The 21298-nt window shown below is 40.4% G+C and overlaps 1 protein-coding gene and 1 long non-coding RNA gene across 2 annotated transcripts in view; one reads left to right on the plus strand and one right to left on the minus strand.

Annotated features, from left to right (window-relative positions):
• Positions 1 to 21298, minus strand: part of LOC140690341 (uncharacterized) — a 414099-nt gene that overhangs the window by 232731 nt on the left and 160070 nt on the right. The gene's annotated exons all lie outside the window — the stretch shown is intronic.
• LOC140690374 (uncharacterized) overlaps positions 1 to 21298 on the plus strand; it is a 47819-nt gene that overhangs the window by 25260 nt on the left and 1261 nt on the right. Inside the window, exons 3-5 of the long non-coding RNA XR_012065641.1 lie at positions 8460 to 8634; positions 8811 to 8907; positions 15533 to 15656. This is a non-coding gene — a long non-coding RNA (uncharacterized lncRNA). The remainder of the gene's footprint in view (positions 1 to 8459; positions 8635 to 8810; positions 8908 to 15532; positions 15657 to 21298) is intronic.

The following is a 21298-nucleotide window of genomic DNA, read 5'->3' on the forward strand; positions in this document are numbered from 1 at the left end:
TTTTACTTTTTTTTTAATGGAGGTAATGGGGCTTGAACCCAGGACCTTGTACATGCTTAGCACGTGCTCTATCACTGAGCTATACCCACCCTTCCCCCCGATATTTGTGTTTTTAGTGGGCATAATGTGCTGGTAGCAGGTACTTTAGCATCAGATACAGTCACCTGCCTCTGACCATCACGTTAATACCTTTCCCTTGAGCTAGAGAGCTAGTCTGTTTCCAAACGTTCAATAAATTATCTACATTTTCTTTTTTCTTAAACAAAAGGTATTAACTCATTTTTTTCTTTAGTATCGCCTATAAATAAAATGTGATTTTATTAACCATTTACCAAAGTGTTAAGTGTAATAAATATTAAGTACAGATTTCTGAAGCATCAGGCATCACTGAAGATCCACATTCTGCTGTTCTGTCTCTCTGTTAGTCACCTTACTTTTGGAGTTCTGGAAGCGGTGCCAGGCAGAACTTGAGTACAAATGGGAGACGGTTGAGCAGGAAGAACAAGTCTGGCCAGAATAGGAGGCGAGGTGTCCCCACGTGGAGATAGATGAGATTACCCAGGAAAAGCGGGCGCTGTTTAGATGCACTTTATTCTGTTTACTTCTGGACTTGTCAGCCTTGGCTGCGTGTTGGAATCACCAGGGGACCTTAAAAAATGTTGGTGCCTGGGTTCCATCACTGCAAACTCTGATTGTACTTAGTGGCCTGGGGGCGCATTCTGGCATAGGGAAGTTTTTAAAGCTCCTCTGGTTATTCTAATGTGCAGCCAAGTTGAAGGAGCACTGCCTGGAATGGTGGACACAGAAGAGAAGTGAGGTCCTTCCTTCATAATAACAGTAAAAAGGGGGAAAAGAAAAAGACTGGTATAAGTGTATATGAAAAGAGGCATTGATTTGTATCCTTTCATGACACCAATAAAAAATGCAAAATATAAATTAGCTGCAATGACATAGATGTAGAAGGAAAGACAAATTGGTTTTTATAGTTGACTCCCATTTTTTTAAATGCGCCTTCATTATTGTGGCCTCCTTTTCATCATAGACTAGGTGCCCCTTTGTCTTGAACTAAGTCCCGGTCACTGCTCCCCCTTCCTACTGGGATGTGCACAAAGCAGCATGGCTCTCATCCTAAAGTCAGAGAAAGGGTAGAAGAAGCAGGGAAACATTTGTTGAGGTGCCATCAGTGTTTGAGCAGTGTTTGAGCTAGTCATTTTACATAACTGGAAATGTAAATTTATTGCTGCCACTCCTGCTGCAAAATTAAAAAAATAAAACTGTATATCTTTGTATCAACATTCCAGAGCTATGAAAAGATGATTTTTGAGTCATTTGTATTATTGCTTCTTTCCATCAGCTGAGATAATTTAGAGCTGATGGTGCTTGCAGTCAGCAGCAGCAGGACAGTAGGTTGTGAGAATGAATAACTCTTGGGAAAAAAATGCTTTTACTAGGAGTATCTGAAAATGTCTCCAAATATAGATTTAATAAATTGAATCACAGATCTACAGAATGTTGGCACTGAAAAGATATGGAGGGAGCAGGTCAAACTCCTCTTTTTATAAATGGAAAAAAATGAGGTTCAGCTACCAATAGAAAGTGACATTTGTCTTTTACAATGTAATAAGCTTCTAATAATCCCCATTATGAATAGTTCCCATTGTTTACAACTGAAGATGGGGGTAAAAGCATATGTTGGTGAAAGACTGTACATTCAGAGATGAAAGCTGAATCTTAGACAAAATTAGATGTTCATAATGCTTTTGAGTCCTGAAAAACAAAAACTTATCATATTGGCAGCATACAAAAAATACTGAAGAGAAGTTTTTTGGTCATTTAAACTGCCAAGTTTAAATTTAATTTTGCAAGCTAATAAGTTTAAATTTTCATTGGGACATGCTTGTTGAAAAATTGAAGATGAAGACTCATTTAACTTTATCATTCTTCCTTATTTAAAAAATTGCCTTATTTTTTTTTAGTTTTTTATTTGAAGTATTTTACTTTACTTGAGAAAGCATGCTCCATTGTTTAGAGAGGCCAGCGTTGTGGTAGTGAGATCTTGCGAATGAAGTTGCCTAAATTCATATTTGAACACAGCAGCTTGCTTCCTGAGTGATCTTGGACAACTTAACTTCTCTGTGCCATAGTTTCCTATAAAATAAGAATAAGAGAGTTGCTTCTTCATGACAGTGGTAAGGACGGGTCGAAGTAATGTATAGAATCTACTTGGAAGGCTTCCTGGCACAGAGGAAGGGCCATGTACTTAGTTACAGCTATTATTATACTATATCTGGTTTTATAATCCAGTTAAATCTTGATTCTTGCTGATTTCATCTCTTAAAAAATTCTAAATATAAACTCTAAAATGGAAACTCTTAAACTTCATAGTTGTAGCTAATTAACACATAAATCTCAACCAAGAAACACACAGTGGACACCAGTTAGCTGCAGACAACTGTGATTCTTTCTGTCCTGCACAGACCCTAAGCTGTCACTACCTTCACTTCTGAAATCAAAGGCAAGCTAAGGAATAGAGCTTTAAATCTTGGCCTCATCAGGTGCTCAGACCATGGCAGGGAAACAGTTTACTCTTCACATGTGCATTTTCAAAAAATAGTATTAAAACGAACACTGTACATATTTTGTTGTGTGTTTGACATCGTTAACAGAAAAGAAAAGGAAAAAAAAACAGGAAAAAACCCATGCATTTACAAACAAGGAGGCTATGTCTGAAATTTTTTTTTTATATTATGTTTAGGATTTACTGACCAGTTAGGAGAAATATCATTTCATTGGTGTAATCCCTTGATTGACTAAACTTGTTTTTTTAATTAGGAAGAAGAGCGTGTTCCCTTTACCACCTGGGGAAAGTGTATACATATAACCCTTTGCGCAAGTGCTCTTTTTCTGGGTAAGAACCTGCCACAGACTTTTAAAATCTAATGTGAAATGCTGAGAAATCTGAAAGTCAAGCTGGGAACTATGTAGTCTCATAGAGGAAACTTTTTCCAGAGAACATCTGAGCCAATGCAGGGCGCCGCTCTGGAGGTTCCACAGTCTCTTCTGCTCACAGTGCTTCCCCCAATTCTTTTCACCTCATTTGTTCAAATCAGATCAGTGGTTTAGGATTCTCCAGGGTCTGATTAAGAGACCAGATGGAGGCATTAAATTTCTAAAATTTTCCAAGTGTAACAACCTAGGTAAAATGTCTAAGAATAGCCTAACAAAAGGATAGTAGGAACTATCAAAAAATAAAAGTAAAAACTACTGAAAGATATAAAAGGTGCTTTAATCACATGATTCTAGATTAAAAGATCATATCTCCAAAATATCAGAAGTTATAAAATTGATTTGGGTTTATTGTGAATAAAATCATATTAGTAATATAAAAATTAATAAGATAATGAGAGTTTTACTAGTTCAAGAATAGCCAGATTATAAAATAAGGCAGGAAGTCCAGATATGGGCTCTGATATCAATAATAATTTAATATAAGAGATGGAAGGCATTACAAATCAGGGAGATAAATAAAGGTTATTCAGTGAATGAAACACTTGTTAGCTACTTGGGGGAAAAGAAAAGATTGAAATCATACAGTGAACCATATATTGTGATAAATTCCAGAAACATTTAAAAAGTAACACAATTAGAAAAAAAACTACAAATAAATATGGATGAGTATACAACCTCTAGATGGACAGTAAGTATCAGAGGAAATTATACAAAGATTTCCATGCATCAGAGCATCCTAATTTTAAACAAAACACCAGAGAATGTTATTTGCTTACAAATCCAACAAGGGGCTAATTCCTTCAATACATAGAGAGTTCAGATCACTTCGAAGGTAACATCAAAATATCTCAGAAGCGTAGAAGGCAGAGAAGATGAACACACATTCGCAAAAGAAAAAATAGATGTCACACTTCAATGGTAATTCACTCAGTGCACATCAAAATGAAATAGTTTTCCACTTCTCAAGTGACACAACTCTGTTTATGAGGATGAATTGCCAGTGATCACCAATCCCATGCCTAGGTTACTGGATAATTTTTGTGAAGTATGGTTGATTTACAATGCTGTGTTAATTTCTGGTGTACTCCTCAAGCCTTCTTAGAAAGCAGTCTGGCAGTTGATATCAAGAGTCAAAAATATTCATATGTTTTAATCCACTAATTCAGCTTTGAAAAACTTTTAATCAGGAATTATTTCAAAATGGCAGGGAAAAGTCAGTATGGATGCAAGTCACAGACATACTTTTATATGTGTATATATATATATAAAATCTCAGCCAAAATATTCTTCCAACTCTTCACAAAGTAGAATAGTATGCAGTCATGAAAAAGTGTGTCCATGAAAATATTTTATGACATGTCAAAGTGTTGCGCTTATGATAGATTGGAGAATTAAATTAATATATAAAATGATTTGTAATATACAAACAATGCACCATTCTGAAGGAATTATGTCTATAGGTTGAAGCATTATTCTTATTTTATTTTTTATTCATTTTCAGAGTTGGAGTCTTTTGATTGTAGGTGACAAAATCAATCTCCAATGTGTTTAAACAACAACCAAGAAATGGGGATCCATGGGATTTATTGGTTCCTGTAAATGAAAACCTCAGGTCTGAGGTCTGGCTTCAGTCAAGGAGAGATACTCTAGCCCAGATGATGTCAAGGGCTGCTTTTGTCCTGTCTTCATTCTGTGTCCAAAGATGTCTCAGCATGATGCTTCTAGGCACGCAGTATCCCAGATCATCCATCCAAACCAAGACAGGTCTCTTTTGGCAGCTTCCTCTCTTGATAGAAGAAGCTTATGTTTCACATGGGCACCAGCATGTATCTCCTCACATAATAGTGGCTCTTCCTGGGTTATTTGCCAATTCTCCAATCATGTGCAAGGCCAATACAATGAGGGGTATTATTTGTCTTAAACCAACTGAGATCTACTTCTGGTGCTTCAGAAAGAGTGGGTCAATCGAGGTTAAATCACAGGACTAAAAACAAAAGGGAGGTTATTTATCCTAAAGCAAGTTCTGGGTCCTCTTCTAAGACTGGGGACAGATCCAGGACAGCAGTTCTGTCCACTACTGAGTACTTTCAAATTTTCTTTAATGAGCAAATGTTAAATTTATGATCAGAAAAGATGATAAATAAGAAGAAACTTGAGGAAGGAGAACGGAAAGCTTTCCTGTTTCTTAAGAAATAGTGAACCCATTAAGTGCTTGGAAGAAAAATGGAAATGTGTCAAGTTTGTAAAAGTTCTGAAATGAATTAGAATTGATTTTACAGACCATGTAGGAGACAGTGCTATACAGTTAGTGTGTCTTTGGGCTCTTTGAGTATTTCAGTACTTTCACTTAATAGTTGCTTCATTTGGGGCAAATTGCAACATCTCCATGTGGCTCTATTTCCACATCTGTAAAAGAGATATAATATTACCTTCCCCACAGGGTGATTGTGAGGATTTTGAAAAATAGATGTGTGCTGAAGCAATAGTAAGTATTTACGCATTCTTAACTATTATGTTTACTTAATACATAATTAAAAAATTACTATGGAGACTTTTAAAAAATGCATACTATTTAAATGGCCTATATGAGCTGTACAAGAGAGGAAGGCTTAATATACCTTCTATAATACATTTTTCTCAGCCTTAACTAATTTTCACATTTAATCACAAACACACCAAAAAGTTATTCCTTTCACAAGCATGAAGACTTAACTGTGAAGAAAAGGATGATGAAAGAGAGTAGAGGAGAAAATAAAATGCTTTCTCTACAAACTGATGGCTTAAAAACTAAGAAAAAACACCTTTTTAAGACTTTGGTCACCATATTCATAGCTTATACTTAGGTAGAGTTTTTCACATGCCTGCGGTTAATGTTCCAATTGTTTTCACAATTAGTAAATAATTGACTCATCACAATAGTCCTATAAATTGCTATTATTATCTCCCCATTATATGGGTGAGGAGATTGAAGCCCCTAGAGGTTAAGAAATTTGCACAAGGCCCCACAGCTAGCATCAGAGCTGGGATCCAGATGCAGGAGTGTGGCTCCAGGAGGGGCTTGTAAACACTCCCTCTGCTCTCCCATGCAGGTGCAAGCCAGCCGCCTGCTATTACTGTAAATAACATGATGTGGTTCACTTAGTCCTGAAATTCACATTCTTTGTAGCTTTCTGTCTGGGGCACCCATCAGGAGCAGCCAGGGACACTGAGTACATGCTTCTGGACTATGACCAAGAAGGTAGATGGAAGGAAAACTGTTTAAAAATGGGATCTTTAATGTTCATTCTTCAGTGGCCAGAAAAAAAACCTGCCTAGTGAGGAACTGAAACCCTATTAGCCACGTGCAAATTTTGCTTCAGACACCCCCGCTGCCCTTGGGTCCACACAGTCAAAACTACTGTGGATTAGGGACATGAATCTTGTGCAAATGCAGGGAGTAGGAATACCTGCCATTTCAAGATCTCAAGGAGTATGAAAAGCATGTGAAGCTTTCATCAGCAGAGACCTGCTGTCACTCCCACTATTTCCCTCAGGGCATGTCCACAGCTTCACTGGTCCTATTCAGAATGAAGACGACAGCTAGCACCTGCTGACCCCTGAATCAGTGATAGGTTCTCCCTTGAAAGGAAGCATATCCCCTTCATGGGTTACAACTAGTTCATAACCTAAGTAATTCTACAGATGTAGAAGGGCTACTTTCATTTGTTCTGCTATCACAGACTTCCCTCCAAAAGATCATGCCACCAGTTACCCCATTTTCACCCATTAAAATATACTTAACAGGCTTCCTTCTTTAGTGCAGTTTTAGGTTTACAGAAAAATTCACAGAAAGTGGAGTTCCCATATATTCCCTATGCCCTGCACACAGCTGCTCCTGCTGCCAGCGTGTTACATTAGTGGATGCACTCATTCTTTTTGACATCTTTCATTCCTCCTCCCCTAAAATTTAACATGACTGATATTCACGTCTCTTATGGCATTTACGTGCGATTTATATCACTTCTCACGTTTATGTGAAGTTTACAACACATGCATGTTTTCTGTTTAAGCTGGGTTGGGGGCAAGTTTTCTGTGTAAAAATACGATCATTAGTGAGTCTCATGCTGCTGGGTTCTTGGGTTGTCAGGTCCTGTTAACCATTGTTTCAGTTATTGGGATCATTGTCTACGGACTTTCAGTGTTCATTGTATTTCCTGCAAAACTTCCCAAGAACCTGAATGGAATAGACCCAATCCAAAAGTACCTGACTGTGCAGGTGGGCCACGCCCATCACTGCTTCCCATATCAGTTTTATCATCATGGTGACCCTGAACGCCATATATGAGAAAGTGGCAATCATGATGACTGACTCTGGTAAGCTCCTCCTGCAGCTGAGATAATTTCTACACCAGTTTTAGAACCAGGTCAAAACAGAGACTATCTTTTAGGCACTTCAGTTGCAGTACATTACAGTCTTTAGTTAACTTCAACTGCAAACCTATTTTCTCTAGCCTATATGAGAAGTGAATTAGCTCCATTTTTGCATTAGTAAAAGGGACAAAGGAAGCTTTAGAATGTCCAAGCTCTGTGTAAATATGTCAGTGCTTAATAATAATTTCAATTACATTAGATAATGTACCCTGTTGTTGAAAGTAAATAGTCTCTGTATTGCAAATAAGTGGAAGAGGGTCGTGGTTCCAGTGGCAGATTTGCTTGCGCGTTACGGAGAGGACAAGTAATCACACTGTTATGTGTCTTCCCCCCATGCTGTTCCTGTTAGTGTAACTCCATTCTCATCAGCTGCAGCTTCTATAATAAATGTTTCTTCTCTCTGGCTTGTATCCCACCCAGCGGCTTAGCGGCCTAAGTTAAGTGCTTCCAACACATTGCATGTGGCTGGGTGGTCCTCCCAGTGGTCTGCTCAGTGGTCATCTTCTGAAAATACTAAGACCAATTCAAATTCTGAACTAGGAGGATGACCCGTTTTATGTTCCCCAAATGCTTCTAGCAAGTTGCCCCGTGTTTTGTTTGTCTTCTTCAATAGTCCTACCTTACTGCCTTTCAGGGAGACAAGAGAATATTATCTAGCAGGATGTTTAGAAGTAGCTTTCTTTCAAATTACACCTAACAGAGGACAGTTCTTGCCCATTGGATACTGTTGTGCTTATAAATTTTAAGGAACAGGTGACTTTTTTTTTTTTTTTTGCCTTGTGGGATATCACTTTCTTAGTGGGAGAAACTCTTACAACAGTGTGTACAGTTGGAATTAACATAGTGGATATGTTAAGAAATTCAAAACAGCTGGTATGAAAACAGTGTGAATTGTGTGTGTGTATGTGTGTATATATGTATATATATATATATATACACACACACACACATATTAAATGTGTTAACTCATGTGTCCGTGGCTTTGATTAGGGTCTCAAAGCCATTCACAGTTTTACAGACTTACCTTTTCTTTATTCTAGCTGCAGAGCTCCCAAGGACCAGACTGACTATGAGAACAACCCAGCCATGAAGGTGTTCTTGTTCCATTTTGTCAACTACTACTCCACGTGTTTCTACATCACATTCTTTAAGGGCAGATTTGTGACTTATCCATGAGATCTGGTGTATTGGCTGTAAAAATACAGAAATGAAGAGGTGTGAATACAGCTTTGTGTTCTGACAATCTAACCTGTTTCAGGTTTTCTCTTAGTTGCCCAATGAAGAGTGTCTTTACTCTCTGCTCCTTAGATTTTTTTAGGCATAAAATAATGACTTTATTTCATGTTAGAGCTATCTAAAATTTAAATGAGATTTTCTTTCTAATATTCCAGTGTGACCCATGTGATGTCTCCTTGAACTGATGACACAGCTGACAATAATCATGGGAGGACAGCCCATCTGTAATAACATACAAGAGGTGTTAATTCCGTGAGTACTCAGTCATGTGATCTTGGGTGGGTGAGAATGGCCCACCCACCCACATCATTTTCCTGCATGCCCATCTCTAGAACAGTGGAGACTCTCTGCTTATTAAATCTCTCCAGATAAGATGATCCAGCCAAAAGTATAAACGTACCTGATGTTTAATAATTATGTTTAAATACCTTCCTTTTTATGTTTAACATAAATCCCCAAGTGCTATAGTCTCTGCTTATTAGCCCACCACTGGGGACTGACTGATCAGAGCCCATTGAGAGATGGCCCTTTTTGGGGCCATGAACTTAGTTTTCCCACAATTTCCTGCAAATTTCTCCTCCTTTTATATATGCATTTAAAAATCCATAACAGGAATTTGTTGAGTGCCTAGTATGTGCTAGTCACTGTATTAAATGTTGTACATATATGTATGTGTGTGTGTGTGTGTGTGTGTGTGTGTGTGTACAAGTTAATCACCCAAACAATCCTTATTCTTATCTTCCTTTTGCAAATGAAGATCCTGTGGCTTAAAGAGGGTAACTGATATGCCCAAGCTCTCATTGCCAATAAGAGACCACTGTGGGACTCAGATGTAAGACACTATCTCTCTGAATCCATGTTCTTCTAAGAAGAGACTCTCTTAGGGTCCTAAGGCACAGGGTTACATAAAGTTTTAAGAGACACTTGTCTAAAATAATAACAACAGAGGTTTTGACTTACTGTTCTCTTCCTAAAATGAGAAAAGCAGATGTTAGCAAAGGTCACACTGTCCTTTTGATTTTCACATAAGCCCAATCCCACATCAAAGTGGACAGTCCAGTGTTATCTGCAATTTCTGAACATTTCAAGGAGCTTACTCTATTCACTTTCTGTTGCTGTTGTAACAAGTATCCCCAAACGTCATGGTAGTAGGAAGAGAAAAGAAAAAGTCTCTACTAAACAACGCAAATTTAAACTTGTAGTTTTCTTGAATGCAGAAGCCTGCTGAAGTCAAAGTGTTGGCACGGCTCTTTCTGAAGGCCTCAGGGGAACCTGTATCTGACTTTTCTGGATTCCAGAGACCACCTGCGTCTCTTGGCCTGTGACCTCTTTTCTCATTCTCAAGGTCAGCATGGTTGTGTGCCTCTGACTCTGAACCTGTGGTCAGATCTCCTCTCCTCTCTCCCCTCTTCTGCCTCTTTCTTCCTCCTTTAACGACCCTGGTGATTACACTGGGCCCAAATCTATAATCCAGCTGGTCTCTCTTAGAGTCGACTGGTTAGCAACCTTAACCACATCTGCAACCATAGGCCCCCTTTGCCAGGGAATCTGACCTCTTCCTATGTTCTGGGGATAAGGACATAGACATATTGGGGGGGAATATTTTTCTGCCTACCACACTAACCATTTTAAGATAATTTCTGGCTTTGAGTTTCTGTTTTCATGAAACTGTTGAACTCTCTTCTGTCTTGCCTTCCACACCAGCATTCTGCTCCTGGCCAACCTAACTGCAGAGCTCGCCCCTCTCTGTGGTGTCCCCCAAAACCACTTACACAAGCAGGTCTTACTGTTGTTTGGAGAATGGGGGAGAAATTCAAACAACTTGAATTTTGAAATAAAAAACCTCCATCATTTTAAAATCTTCCATGCCACTATAAAAATATTTATTTTTTTAACTTTGCTTTTTAATTTTTAAACTATTTTAAACTTTGTAACTTTTTTAAACTTTATTTTTTCTTATCATCCTTCATTGTAGGCTCCAGAAACCTGCTCTTCTGCCCACCGCATCCAAGTTCCCTTTCATTGTTTCTCCTCCCTTCACTAACCTTCCTTCTCTCTAGCTTATTACCAAGTTTCTGTCCATTCTCTTTATAGGGCAGTTAAATTATTTTTTCTTTCTTTCTTTCTTTCTTTCTTTCTGTTTTTGCAGAGTGAACACCTTTGCGTGTCAGTGTGTCCTTCCACATTTCTTCATAATGGCTTCATCTTTCAGCTTCAGTATGGATTACTGGGGTCTGTCTCGAAACAAAGGCATTTCCCTTGTCCCCCAGCTCACCACGCCCCTCAAAAAAAGATTCTGATCTTCGCTGTGAAATGAATCTTCTTTTTCCCTACTGTGCAGTAGACAATCCGTACCCTGAGCTCACAGTCAGATATTTCCAGAGAAGTAAAAGTAGGTCATGTGCAAATAATACTACTTTTCTCTGTGAAAAGAAATACAGCAGATAGAGGAAATACTTAACTCAGATTACTCAAAAGCATTTCCTGAAGGAAATAAGTAAATTATTTAACAATAAATTTTGTTGAATCTGGTTATCTGTGAGCTATTTTTACCAATCAAGGAGGATATATTTCCTAAACTGGTACTGAGCAATTCATGTGAAATGAAACTTGCTCACATGAACTAGTTTAAAGTAAAGGATGCATTATAGTATCTGTGGTCTGTTTATACCTTCGCTTAAATAAGCACATTTTTCTAGGTTCCAGTGAGCTGAACTTTGCCTCCATGTATTTCTACTATGGGCTAAAATATTTAGGGAATTTATTTTGAATTTTGTTTCCCTTTTTTGAAAACCAGGAATTCTGAATTGTAGCCAAGTTCAAGGGTGGCTTGTTTTTTCCTCACTGCCTCTTCTCTTTGTATAAGTGCAGTTTCCTTCTTAATTTTTCATATAAAATCCTACCATACCAAAGATCTATCAATTACTCTTGCTGCACCAAAACTATACCCATTCTCAAAAATACATAGGAAGGGAAAAGAAAACTTATCAAAATTAGCTACTATTTTCATGCTATTTGAATATGTCTAAAGGAACCTAATGAAATGAATTTCACCATATCTCACCTGCCTCCACCCCCCCAATCCCATGTGGGGTTCTTGAGTAGGATTCTGGGAGCAAATGAAGGAAAGTGATGCCGTGATCCAGGCTCCCTCTGGGGTCTCCCCAGCACTTGGATTGGCACTGGTATAAAGTAGGTCTCAGTCCGAGCCAGCTGAGTGAGTGAGTGACTCACAGGCATCGAATGTGTAAAATCAGTGAATTAACAGCATTCTTTGTAGGACTCAGAGAATAAGCTGAGTGCCCTGTGGCCTTCCCAGCCTCACATACTATTTTGATGTTGGGGTCATTTCTGGGAATGTTATTCTGTACTGGACAAAAGGCTAGTACAATTCCAGGGTTAAGCAACTTTCCTAGGGAAATTTTATGATAAAATATTAAGAAAAATAGTTAAATGCCCCAAATGACATAGCATTGTCCTTTGGTGTTTAGATAATGTATGGCTGTAATTTTCTTACTTTATATGTTTTCTACATTTTCCACTATGTGTATGTACTACTATATAATAAGAAAAACAAATGTTTAAAAGAGAAAATCTCTCTTCTCCAGATATGATTTGGTTAGAGGATGAGTCAGATACATATAATAAGAGAATCTTATTTACATGTGTCCATAATTCACTCTTTAAATTCAGGAACAGGAAACTCAGGAATGAAATAGATTAAGAGAATCAAAGATACTTGTATTCAAGATTAGCAAGTAGGAGTGTCCTCAACAGAAATGGTGATAATCAATAATGCAGGGATTAAATGTGATAATGAAGGTACAAAGACAACATGAAGTAGAAAATGCCACGTGGCAAGCACAGAGTAAAGGGCAATTTACTATGATTATGCCAATATGTGTGGTCAATTCCCAAGCAAATGATTGTGTAACCCCTGCTAGAGGGAGAAAGCTTCCAGCCTTGGCTGAAGAGGGGGGAGGATCCAGTGTCTGTATTTTCTAAAATGTCTACAGTTGCTTCTCATGTGCAAATTGATATCCCTGCACGAGAACCATAACCCAACAGAAAACCCAAAAGACCGAGGACAATGATGGGTGGACGACAGCCCAAGCTTTTCTGCCACAGATGAGTGGTTCCACTCAGGAAGACTGAGCAAGAGGCTCAGAGTCTTAGCTAAGGACAAGCAAGTCGGGACTTCTAATACGACCTAATGCCATCGACAGGGGAGGGCATTTCAGCACAAGAAGGGAGCGCCAGGTGATTTAACATGGAAGTTTCACCCTGGATCCATACAGTGATGGATTTGGGTCCCGGAGGGTAAAAGCCCTGCTTCCCTGTGGCATGGACCGGATTCCACAAATGCTGAGACAGGAAGTATGAGGCAGAGAAAAATTCCCCCAGGAGAATCCCGAGTCTGGGTGCCAGGGAGGGTGATGGACGAGCGTAGTCCCAGCGCCACCCGCACCGCAGGGCTCCGAGTGGCTGTGGAGCTGCGCGCCCCCGGCCGGACCTCAGACCTGCCTGCAGCGCCCCGGGCTGTGGCCTGGGGAGCGGCTTCAGCAGGAGGCTGGCCCCGTCATTCTCGTAGGTGCTGCAGTGACCCCCACCCCTGTGGCCACGGTGATCCCAAGCCAAGGGTCTAAGTGACTTCAACCCTATTTACAGGTGGCCACAGCCGGATAGCCAGTGCTGCTCGAAAGGAAGATCCCACATGGGGTTTTGCTGTGTCAGGGGGGTTGCTAATACCTGGCCTGCTTTGAATCGTTTCATCGTGACAGCAGTCTGGGCAGTGGAAGTTTCATCTCTCAATTTTATTTCAACTTTTTTTGTTGAAAGTATAGTTGGTTTACAATATTGTGTTAATTCTTGGTGTACAGCATAGTGGCTCATATATATATATATATTCCTTGTCATATACTTTTCCACTAAAGGCTATTAAAAGTTATTGAGTGTAGTTCCCTGTGCTATACAGAAGGATCTTGTTCTTTGAAACAAAAATTACTAAACAAAGTAACAAAGTAAGCAGACTAAACCTAGCCATGTATATGACACAGCTGAGTTTATCTAAGGATTTAAATGTGGTTTTGATCTCCAGGATCTCTTTATCCAAGTATCATATGTACAGTGCCTGTGGAACACTTCTCAGAAAAATGTTCTAAAATCATAATATATAGAGAATAAAGAAGAAAGATAATTATACTGAAAAGCAGATATCAAAATATAGAAATGGGCATTTGTGATACAGTAATATCTGAAATATTGGAAGAACGTGTTGAATAAGAGGATCCTGTGGTGAGTCTACTAACCGCAACATTCTGCCATAGCAGTGAGTGTAAATCATCTTCTGAGATCTGCAACAATTGCATTTTGAATGTAAATAAAGTTAAATAACAAATAAGCCATGAAGTGTGGATTCAGATTCAGGGGTATCTCGAGTCCATATCCCCAGCATTTCCCAGGGCTCCCTGCTCTTCCCCTAATGTCATTGAAAGAATTGGGGAACGTTTGTGAAGCGAAGGGCATGTTCCATTGCAAAGAAATCTCGTAGCAAACCTGGGAGCATGGCCAGTGAAAGGTTAATGCTGAAATTAGAGGCTGTGGGAAACCAAGCAGAGGCAGCTCTTTACAAGTCACATCATATGCTCTGTGTGTGTCTACGTGTGTATGCATACAGACGTGTGGGCATGTATGATGTATACACCTGCCTTTCGTGTGAAGCCGCCTCACTGTCCAAATTTGAAATACATCCAAACGTGCAGTGCAGTCAGCCGAAACTCAGCCAGATGCTAAGTTGTCTGTTGTTGCTCTGTCTCTTCTGCTGAACTCCACGAGTAAACCACGCGCCAGCTGTTGCTTTCAGGGACAACAGCTCTGTAGGCTACAGGTCCATGCCTTGTTTCACTGCCAACTCTGATTTCCTTTCAGGATAAATTGCCATTTGAAAAGGGGGAAGCATTCAGTTGGCCCACAAGCCTTTGAGTGAGGAAAAAACATAACTTTAGAGACAGCTCTGTGGGACAGCATCCAGAAGGGGACAGAGCATTGGGCTGGGAGTCGAGGCTGTGTTTCTTTCAAGCTCTGCACTGAATTTGAGGTGGCATGTCACTTCTTTGTCCCTTGATTTGTTCAGCTTGTATTAGGGTCTTGGACCTGTTCTATCCAACATTAGAGTATCACATTTTTGCTCGGTGACCCTCCATGGCTCCGCAATTCCTTCAAAGGGAAAAATGCCCACATCCTCACGGCAGCCTCTAAGGCTCCACCCCCAAAACCACCACTTATTTCCTATTCACTGTGGCCCACACCAGTCTCCATGCTGTCTGTCCAGCGTGAGGGACCTGCAGGCCTGTGATCACTGTTTCCTCTGCCCCTCCTCTGCCCACCCCTTTGCTTCAGTCTTTGCCTTATTCAAAGGTCACTGCCCCATCCCCACTCCTCCCTAGCACACATTCTTCGCTCTCCTTTATTTTCCTCCACAGCACTTATCACCAGCTCACAGAACCTGTATTTCTTTCTTTTACTTATTTTCTCTGACGACTTTCAGACTGGAAAGGCCATGGTGGATAATAGGAGAGAAGTGGGGGTAAAAAAGACAAATGAGGGAAGGCATCTTCTAAAAGCTAAAATGAACACCTGAAAAGGAGGTAGGAGATAAAGTAGTAGTAGTCGTTACAATTTTGGTAAACCCAAGGCATGTAGTCAGGACTAGTTTTCACAATATTTGAGGGTAGGGAGGCAGCAATAAAAAGAAATTTATCCTGAAAACAAGAAATTAAATTCTTGGGAAGATGATGTGTTCAGCTTGAGATATCAGTAATACCTTTATGACCTTGGTCTGATAATATCCTGCCTTATAATTTGATCTGTTTGACAGCTGGATCATGAATCTAATGATGCCACAGTTTTGGGAGCAGAACAGACCAACCCACGATGGGAACGGGAAAACCATCTGTATCCCATGGGCAAACTGGGGTTATTTTATGAATACCCTGAAATGAGTAAGTCATCAATGGAGATTTCTGTGCTGTCGGTTATACTAGAGTATGCTTTGGGTCTCAGAAGCATTGGTTACCGAGCCAAACAATGTCCTAGCATACTGAAACGGAGCCCGCTTTTCTCGATTAGATGCAATTATGCAGTCAGGCTTTCAAATAGGGTGCCTGTGTGTATCTTTGTCAATATTTATGTTGCACAAAGCTGAAGATTTACTGCCAAGGAATGAAATGGAATACTCATTCAGATACGTCTCCTCCATTGATTCTCAGATCCTTCTGGTCATGTCGTCTAAGGATGAACTCAGAACCGTTACTAGATGTGACTCAGCTCAGGCTGTAGCCCGTGTGGCACAGCTGTTGGCTGATATCCTTCTAAATAGAGTCATGTGAGCCAGCCAGCCTGTGCAGAAAGCCCGCAAGCACATCCTGCCTCATTGCAGCAAGGTTCACAGGGTCACCCCTTCCACATCTCACACCTGCCTTTGATATTGTTCCTATTTCTTCTGGCTGATGGTTTCTGCCTGATTCCTTGAGTGACATCATGTCACATCACTGGCTTGAATTCAGGATGAATTTGCTGATCTGGAGTATCGGTAGAACACAGATCCCCTCCTTCTCCAATGACTTTGTCCATTTCTGTACATTTGCTTGGGCTCTGTTCCTCTTTGGTTGAACTTGGTTTTGAGCTCTCAGTTGCCTTTAAATTGTTGAATCTCAAAATAGATTTCCATAGGAAACGTTATCTTTTCTATTATGCATGGCGCACTTTTATCTACTAGAAGGCTGATGATGTGCACGTTTTGTATCTGAGCCCTTTCAGCTCACCACTGCCTTGAAGTAGTTTTTTTTTAAGCTTAGGAGACAGGAAAGGATTTTTGTCAGTAGGCTTTGCATTTATGCATGCAGGTTCTTGTTGGCAAAGGCACCCCTTTGTGCTTCCTGTTTATAAGTCTACAGATGGAGTTTTCTTTTTCCTAAATTACATTCTATATATAAAATAATTGCTTTTAACAATATACATTATACATAGAAATGCATCTGGTTCCCTCGGTGAATGAAAGGTCATCTTGTGGCATCTTCAGTCAGCTATGCTTTGTGGCCTGGTGTCTGATTTGAGTTTCATCTTTGCTTTTGTTGTGTTTAGTGACCAGGTTCCATTAAGGGTGCAGCTGCTGTCCCTGGTGTAGTAATTATGTTCGTTTATTCTTCTTATTTTCAAAAGGACTTTAAACCAATGACCTGTTATTCCAAAATGAGTCATAATTGTAAATATGTCTTATTGGGGCTATTATCAGTATTAATAATAACAACAACATTCTGGGGGCAGCATATCATTAGGTATTTTAACACACACAAAAAAAGCCTTGGAAAAAAGTTATTCTAATTAAGTCAAATAAATGTCATGAAAGGAAAAGTTGTACGCTTTTGGGAGAAATTGATAAGGCTTTTAGAAATTTATAGTCTCATTAAAATATCAATTAAATAATTCAGCCTAACTCTACCCTACATAACAGGATGGAGTAACAGCTATTCTAGAGAGATTGTTCAGATTTATTCGTTTTCCTATTATCTAAATAATCCCTGATGAATTAGAAAATTCAATCCATTTCTGAGAGTAGGCAGTCTGTTATTCTGTATTCAACGCTGGAGTGAAACTTATTTTGTGTTCTTTTCATTCATGGGAGATAGAATTTCCAAGTGCTTTTTGAATTATTTTTGTTCCTCTAAAATAAATTGCCTTTGGTGGTGATCTCCTGACCTCAATTTCCTCCTCCCAGTTTTCCCCATGATCATTAATGACACCCCACCTGCCTTTTTAGTTATGCCTCTTAGCTGCTGAAGGGGAACAGCTACTGACAGATGACCCTGGAGCCCTCCATCTGTGCTTCATTAGGCCTTGCACCCAGCCACCAACCTTAGTCTCCTTCGCCTGAATTATATTTCTCTGCTTTTCTGCCTGGAAGGACACTTGCCAAGCCTTGGCAGGGACCCCTCCACTATTTAGAGATTATCTGCTCTCCTGTCTAGGCATGAATTGCACTTGATTCTTGTCTTGATGGTGTGTGATCGTGTCCATGTCCATTGTACTCCCCGACTGGACTGATCCTGTCGGAGGCAGTAGTCAGGCTTTTCATCTTCCCGTCCATGTCTGGAGCACCACAGCCTGGACCCTGGTTCTCCTACTTGTTTAAGTGACTTGAGCTTGGAGTTTCAACACACTCAAATAAAACTGTTAGATGAGGTGGCGGTAACATTGCCCCCAATGCCCCCACAAAGTTCTATATGACATATGGTTTTTTCTGAGTGAAATTTCTCTTTTATTTGTTTTCATGAATTCCCCACTGTCCTTTGAGATTATTAGAGTAACCCTGAGTTGTTAACCACAATATCTCTCCCCCCACCAGCGAATGATCCTGCTGCCTGAGAACTCAGACATGGGACATAAGAGAAATTATCTATCAGTCTTAAAATCTGGAAGCCATAAGATACCGTTTTGTACTTAGAGCACCCACAGCACAAACACCAGTCTCTCAAGAATTTGACACTGCCTTCACAGAGGGCAGGTGCCATAAGTGAAATGCTGTGAGGGATGAAGTGAGAGCTCTTCATCTCTGGTACTGCCTTTTCCACCCTTGCTTTGTTAACTTGATTTCCCCTTCATATATTATGTTCTCCACTTAATTTACTGCATTTAATATCAGTTGTTCTTCAACATCTCCTTGGACCCGCCCCCTCCATTCCCTCTCTCTCCAGTGCTCTCCCACCCACGCCTATCCTGCGCTCTCCAGGACCAGGCCTGTCTCCCCCACGCCCTCACCACTGTTCTGTCTGCCCACCACCTGCACTCACATTTCCTTAACTCCGCAGAATGAACTTCCCAAAATGGCAGCTGAGTAACTGGGGGCGATTGTAGACCTCTCATCTCTTTACTGATTCATTCATTTATCCAACCAACAAGCATTGAGCACTGCTATGCCAAACACTGTATCAACTGCTGGGGAGACCAAAACAGGTAAGACTTGGTGTCTGCATTCCCCAGGCTAGGCGAGGCATGGCGAGTAGTTGATGGATTGCTAAGCAGGTGAACACAAATTGGACTTCCTAGAGCTGGAAATATTTGAACTGAATCTTGAAAGGTGAAAGGACGTTAGCTCTCTATTTTGTGGTAGAGGGAGTGGACACTTCATGCAGAGAGGTGGAGACATATATGTGTACACAGCATGAAGCGGCTTGGCCAGACTGAAGAACAACAAGTAGGGCTAGAACAAAGGATCCATAGGTGGGAATGTCAGGTGCACAAGGCCTCTGTCACGATGGGCCTTGTGTGCTTAGACTTCAATGTATCCTTAAGGAAGCAGGGATATATTGGATTATTTGTAAGTAAGAGAATTGCATAATGTTTATGTTGCAGAATATCTGGTTATTCTGGCAGCAGAATGGAAGATACTATTTTAGGGGGAGAGGCCCATATTTTGGGGGGAAAGGATATTTCGGGGACCAACGCAGGTAACCCAGACAACAAATGGCACACGCCTGCTGAGAGGCCGTGGGCAGAAAGAGAGAGACATGGGCGGCAGAAGTGGTGACTGCTGCAGTGGGGATTGGAGGGCCGGGGCGGCGGGCCGCAGAGCTGCTGAGGTGACTTTCCAGTGACCCATACGGAGAGCAGATCTGCAGGGGGAGTGTAAGGAGAGGAGCTGGTTTCAAGGAGATGGTTCTGTGTGTGTCATTTTGAGTGCGAAGTGTCTATGGGACATATAAGGAGTGATGTCCGTTGTTAAGCTGGATTCACCAGTCAGGAGCTCAGAGGAGCTGTGGGTGAGGCCGTGGGGGCGATTCAGTCCTGCCAGGTGGAGGACTGAAGACGAGGCCCTGGGGAAAAGGGCCATGTACATGGCAAATGGGAGAAGAGAGGTCCACCAAGAGAAAGAAGAATAGCAGTGCAGTTGAGAGAAAACGATTTGAGGCAACACAGAGAAGGCTGTAACCTGGCTTAAGAGGAATTTGAACACTGACTAAAGGGAGCGAAGTGAGAAAGGGGGGGTGTGTGGGGCATAAAAGCAAGGGCTAAAGCCCACCTTTAATTGTCTAAACTGAGGAAAAGGCGGAGTTGGACTACACTAATGTAGCCTTTAAAAAACAGATCTGTGTGTATCTGTGTGTGTGCATATGTGCACACACACTTTTCTGCCTGGGCTTTTAAAATTTATTTAAGTAAAACAAAAATTAAGGGGGCAAAATGTTCCACTGAAAGGAAAATATTTGTCCACGGCAAAAGCTACCTGGTAATCAAATAAACAGGAGCTGAGAATGCCCACTGGTTTGAAACACGCAGCCACCGGCAGTGCAACTCCTGTATCAGTGCCGTGGTGGGGCTGTGGGGGATGCAGGGCTCTGAGCCCTGGAGGAGTCATCAGCGCAGGCACTTCTCCAAGAAACTGGACTTTAAAGGGAAGAAGAAAGTATAGAAAGTATCAGAGAGCAATACAGGTCCGTGAGAGAGGGTTGGGAGAGGGTCAGCTTTGTTTTACAGGGGGCGTTTCTGGCCTTGCTGAGTTGCTAGGCCTTTGTTCTTGTTGGTCTTTGTTCCAAAAGCTTTTTAGAAAGTTCTTCTCGCTTGAATATCTGAACAGATTAAATCATGTTGGGTTATTTCTAGTGTTTTATTTTTAATTAAAAATTTTCTGGAATTTATTTTAATGTCAAAATTGAGGACAGTGTACCAGGCCTTCTAATGATTTAGCTAATTACACCAGTACCTGAATCCACTGATTTTAAGTGTCAGTTTTATAATATTTCTAAAATCTCTTAAATATCCACGTCTATTCTTGAAATGTGTTCTATTTCATTCATTCTCTCAGTGCACTATTTCTATACTGTTTCCATGACCATAGATTAATATCTCCTACAGTTGGTCCTATTTTATCCTTTTCCAGAATGTCCCTAATATTACAAATTCAAACATCCCTCCTCATTATTTTATTTGTATATTTGTGTATATTTCTGGAAGAAATTTAGGATCACCTTTCAGAATTTTTTCTTAAATCCATTCAGGATTATTAACTAAATTTGCATTCAGATACTAAATTTATTTTGGAGAAAAAATGTTCAAGTCCCCCAAATTTGAGTCTGCCAACTGAAGAGGATGGTGCATTCTACTGTTCATTCAATTATCATTTTTTTCTCTTTTTAAGTCATTTATCAGAATCATTTTAACATTTTTCATTAATTTATTTCTGAATAGTCTGTGCCTTTGTTGTCATTATAAATGATATCTTTTCTGGGTTTGAAGAGGGATGATTGCTAATGAAGTCTTAATTTCTAGTTTCTCTTGAATAAGAAAGGGATCTGACAGTGTGGGGCCCTCTTTCCAATATGGTGACTGTGAGCAGTGCATTTCATTAAGATGTCCACTTGCCAATTTGCCAGTGGCTGCACCCACTCCACATATTTCTGCTACTTACCTGCCCCCTGTAGGCAGATGTGTTCATGTAGGGTTAGGTGGGTTATGGAAACATATACTGATATCACTGCTGCCACGCTGCTGACCCTGTGGCATCACTAACTCTGGTTCTTTCTCTGTGACCTCCCTGAATATGACAGCTCCTTTTAGGCTGTGGACATGAGGCTTCTTTCCAGCACTG

Source organism: Vicugna pacos, chromosome 30 (assembly GCF_048564905.1).
Source record: "Vicugna pacos chromosome 30, VicPac4, whole genome shotgun sequence".
Classification (NCBI taxonomy): Eukaryota; Metazoa; Chordata; class Mammalia; order Artiodactyla; family Camelidae; genus Vicugna; species Vicugna pacos.